Raw genomic sequence first — 5,956 nt, 5'->3', positions numbered from 1 at the left:
TATATATATATATATATATATATATATATATATATATATAGTGTGTGTGTGTGTGTGTGTGTGTGTGTGTAGTACGTAAAAAAATTCATTAAAATAATATCACATATTTAAATTTATGTATTCTATTTCCAACAGTAAGTGTTTAAAATTAAGAAAAATTAAATGTTCATATTTTATAAGGAACAGCGTTATATAGCCAATACTCGACAATTTCCGTTTTGTATATGTTCTGAAATGTTAGTTGAACGTTAGTATTTTTTGTCACACGATTGTATTAGTAATTCCTATTAAAATCGCACTCCTACATTTCATACGTATTTTTTGCACGATAAGATTTATAGCATTTCGTGGAAAGCGTTGACCAGAGTGCAACGTGCTCTTAGATTAATTACACTTTCTGTTTGCGGCGTCAGTTGTTGTACTGAACTATAGCAGGAAATGACACAAATGATAAACTCTTAACCTTTGTTACAACAATCTACATTATTTTTAAAAATAATTATTAAAGAGATTTAATACGCCTAATTAGTTTGAAAAAAAAATAGATAAAATATTTAAATTTAACTTTTTATAAAATATATAACTGTTCAAATATCGTAATCTTTTTAGAAAAAAAAATTATTATTGATGTATGCGTAAATAAAAATTTTTAAAAAAGTACTTAATTTGATTATCATTATATAAGAATAGAATAAACAACTCAGAATTCTGTTAGAATCCAGATTTCAATTTCATTATATAACATTACAACAATGTCAATGATTTTAATTGTTCTATTATATAATGTGTTATATAATCATTATTAGTTTCTGTACACATTTTCATTTCTATACATAACTTATCTAAAATACCTGAAAATACCTGATAGTCATATCCAGTGTTAATATAGCAAATCGCTAATTGGAAGTTCTAAAGTTCTAACGTTACATCATTTTCCACTTCTGCATTAAAGTTTTAATTCCTTCAAAATCTCGAAACTGTGCTGGATTAATGTGTACTATTTCCAAATTGTGTTATGAAATTTCAGGATATCATAAAACTCGAAATGTGTTGACGGCTCTGCCATAAAATGAAGTGTCGGGGGACAAGCATAATTGTCTCGCTAAAATAATGTTTGTGATCCCTAGAGCTTTTTATGTGCGAATAAATTATCGTACATCGCCAGGTGTTTATCCTCGACATGCAGATACGTAAATTTCGTGAGTGAATCTCATCTTGTTTTGTTGACACATGTCGTCCGTGAATGAAAAACTTCGATTAGATGCAATAAGATTACAATCTAATTAGTATTCACGAATTTATAATGACATTATAATGACTAATATTCCTCACACATAATTGTGTCACAAATATTATTCTGTAATATTAATTTACATATCATTTTTACAAAAAAATATTCTTTTTTTATAAAAACATCAGATAATTAAGTTGTATTAAAAATTGTTTTAAATATATTAAACTTAATAATAAATCTGTACATCTCTCTCAATTAATCGGATTCTTCGTTTACATCTAAATATTATGTAATTTTAATGATTTTGACATGATTATTAAATAGGAGGATAGCTGTTATCTGAATAGTAATTCAGTGAAGCAAGTAATGATTGTCAAGGGATATGTGAAGCCTGCGGAACTTATCGCGGCTTGCATAATATTCACATTCTCTTCGCAAATTTAAGCAAGAACAATGAGAACTTTCATATAACAACAATTTATATATGAACAATATATATACAATCAATCATTTAAATTATTTGTAAATTAAATATTTAAACTGTGCAATATAATAACACACATTCTTTTTTAAATAATGCATTGTAATCATAAAGTAATAACAATATTTCCCGCTTCAATTTACATTTTATATATCCATTAACCAAATTTGAAGTGAATGCATTTAAGATCAAGATCTATAGTAAAACCAGCGAGATTCGCAAACTGCACTAAAATATACTCTCTATACGCATAAATTTTCTATATATTCCCCAAGACCTGGAGAATGATATTTATGTATTTATGCAACATTATCGCTGCAGTGTAGTCACATTCAAACGTTTCGCAATACTGCAGTATATGTCAAGATGTTATATTTAGTGGACTTAACATATTGTATAAGGTATTATCAAAATATTTAAACAATTTCTCAAAATTATATTTTTTAGCAAAGCAAAATTAATATTACTATTTAATTAAACACGAAAAAATTTAAAAAAACTTTTAGATCAGAAAATAATTTGGCAGTTAAAATTATAGTGAACAAAGGAATTTATTCGACTTGTCTCATGCAAGAGCCAATAAAGCAGCGTTTTTGGGTTTGACACGAAAATAGAATATAATGGAAGGCGATATTGCGTATTAACCGTGACGAATTTGTCTGAAGGTCGCAACAGAGAAATTAAATTAAAATCTGCATTAGGCTAAAAAACGCGCCAATGTTTTTTTAATGCTTTCACATAGATAAAAATGAAATGATCAATTTGTCGATCACAAATCAGATCGTGCGAGGCGATATGAAATGTCATACGCTATTTTATATGTAACATTGGATTCAACTAATGATATTTAATTTCCATTCTATAACTTCTAAGGATTATTTTTTCATACCGTTTACTGTAATAGTTATGTTATTTGTTTTAATATAAAGATTTATGTATGTGTTAAATCTTTCTATTATGAAATAATTTAATAAAAAGAGAGAGACAAAAACAAACGATAAAAAAATTCGTTTCGCTAAAATGATAAATGTAATTTTTATTTTAAAGTAATAATAAAATTTTACGTTGTTTAAATGAAAATTAATTCTATATATTCTGTACATTTTTTATATATGTTTTTTATTTACGGAAAATATGTTTGAAATGTATATTTGATAAAGGAACATCGCTTTTTTGTTACTATATTTGGAACAATGATCATATCGATATCGACTCAATATACCGATAACATTCATGTATATATGAAAAATGGTACATCCTTCCGTGAGACTAAAAGATTTGATAAAATTAAATTTCCTAAAAAACAAATTTATTTAGAAGTTATTTATAGATCTATATATCTTTCCAATGAATATACATAAAAACGGATTGGACAGCGTGCCAAATATGTCACAGGTGGTTTTATAATTAACTAATGTAAACAGGAATTATTATGAAGCATTGCAACGATAAAAATATTCAGAATAAGTTAATTAGAAAATATAATGCTTGAATTTCGTTATCGGTGCCAAAATAATTCTAAAGTGTAATAAGCGGAAATTAAAGTATGAAGTCTCTTCTATTTCTTTTTAATTTCAAAATTAAAAAGGCATTAGCTATCGAAACTTAATAATACAATTCTATTTCGCATACAAATGAAAATTCGTCTAAAAAACGCAATCAAGTAATGGATTCGATTATGCTTTTTCACGAAGTAATTAATTAAAGCAGCTTTTTGACATTTTACAAAAAAAGCACAAGATAGCTTTTACTCAAAGTATACCTATCTATTGCATTGCCTAAAAATGTTAGTCATTCCATCAGATACAGTAAATCACAGGATGATGTCAGGTTTTCATGCAAGGTTACAAAACGCACGCAAGCTGCAATCTAATCGATGTTGTACTCGTAATTCTGAATATGTCGTAATCCGGAAAGCGAGCATGCAAATCTTTTGAATTTACTTTCTCGTTTTCCAGCGGCCAATGATCGTATAAGCGTTTATATGTCATACATCATGCTTATATTCATATAACATTCTTCACTTTACATGTGCGGATCTTTTCTATTACATATATTTTCACTTCAAATATTGTTTTGATTAAAAATTATCCAAAAAAAGAAAATATTAAAGAAAATATTAAAAAAAACAATATATAAAGAAAATATTTAAAAATATGTCTTTACTTCAAAATCATACAATGTATTAACAAAAGGAAATTTTAAACTAGGCGAAGGTAGAAGATTCCCGCATGCTTTCAGAAGTAATGTCTCACAGAAATTTGAATAAAGTACACGGACAAAGTGATCGAAATGCCTCGCGAACTATCGAAGTGTCACAATACAATGGCGCAACTCCAGCAAATTCCTTGATCGAAGTCGATCGATCTTTCGTTGACATTTCCAAATCGGTTTCCAAGCGTCGTTCAAGCGATTTGCGCCAATACGAACCGTCTGTCACGTTAAATACCTTGAGATATTCATAGTCCTACCATATCACCGTCTCGCTATTAATACCTTGAGACAATTTTAGTTTTCAAATGTATGCCAAGAATAAACACACAGTTATGTCGCGACACTTAAATGTAAATATAACGGTAAATTTTATCTCTCTGAAGAAGTTCAATCATGAAGTCAAAAAATCAAGCAAAGCAGACATCGTCAAATCACTTAAATTCGAGACCAATTATGTCTGACAATTTAAAGTTTCTACAGAAATATTTTATTATTCTTTGTAATCTCTACCAGACCACACGAATAGGGAAGACCAAGTAGCGAGATAATATAATAAGAAATAGAATAAAGTAAACATACGATGAAGTCTCTAATGTGAAAGAAATAAATTGAAGTACTTCTAGCAATACACATTCCAGAATTGTCTTATTGGAATGAAATGTGTGCCAAGTCGGTAACTCGAAGTATAAAAGACTATGAAATGCAACAATCGTGATAGTTGAGTAGGCAGTTTTCGTTTTCGATTCTTTGTTTCAACATGCACGTTGTAACTATTGACCCGCGAAAAGGGAAAAAAGTTACCTTGTCTGTCAGTCACGAACTGTGTGATTCTTGGCAAGCAAAGAACGACGGACGACGTCAGAAAAATTCCGTAGTGAAAAATAGAAGTACCCCGCTAAATTCGTGACCAGAATTTATCATTTACAAAAATGTTACGTTTGCCGATATAATACAAAAAGAATATCATTATTGTCGAATTTAATACGTTTTTAATGCAAGATATTCATGCTAAATAATTAAATAATAATTATATCACTTTAATTACGGAATTTTAATTGGATAATAATAAAATCATTACATTTTAATTATCGATCTAGTTATCTAATTATTTATTATGTTACTTTCAAATAATATGATTACCTTTACTTTACATATTCAATAAAAAAGAATACACTTACTTGATTCTTTCATCGTCTTATAAATTAACTTTCATGAAGATACGTATCAAACTATTTTATATTCTATAAGCACTACTGCGAATAATTTTTTTTCAATTCAACTCACGGATTAAAGTTGAAACCGTGACGCTAATAGATAGAGTTCTACGATATGCGAAAGAATGCGCTATTGTTTGTGATAATCGATTCTTTTAAAACTTTTTTTATTGGAATAATAAACATTGCTTCGCAGATATTCATATCAAATTTCCAAAATGTCACATTTCTGTAATTAGCGCTGTAATTAATTATATGGATATTTAGGACAATACGTGTACATACACGAAAATCTAGTCGGCAAATAAACACTTGGTCGTACGTTTAATTCGCCATTACTCACGTAAAATGTAAAACATTGTAAATTAATTGACATTTAAATAAAGATTTTCGTATTTTGATTAATCTTTTTCTTTAACGGATTGAATTTTAACAATTCTTATTCTAAAAATTCCTACACATTTGTGTTTATTCCATTTGTGTTTATTTTAACAATTCCTACAATTCCTACATTGAAAATGAATTGAACACAATAAATAGTTTTATATATTGTTTATATTTAAATTATCCGAATAAAGAATGCAGAACGTTGTCGAGTCTTTAAGTCGATCAAAAGAAAATGCGAGATATCTATAATAGATAATTCGAATATACATTAAGAGCTTGACTTTATCTACTGTGATTTTATGAGCGTGATAAGAAGCGTTTGCACATTAGTGAATCGAAAACCGCGTTTTCGGCTTTCGGAGTCTAATTTAGTGAAAATTCATGACGTCTTTGTTCTGTTCTCCACATAATCGCCCTCCCTTATAA

Source organism: Atta cephalotes, assembly GCF_000143395.1.
Source record: "Atta cephalotes unplaced genomic scaffold scaffold00015, whole genome shotgun sequence".
NCBI lineage: Eukaryota > Metazoa > Arthropoda > Insecta > Hymenoptera > Formicidae > Atta > Atta cephalotes.
Note: the sequence above shows the minus strand (reverse complement) of the source record.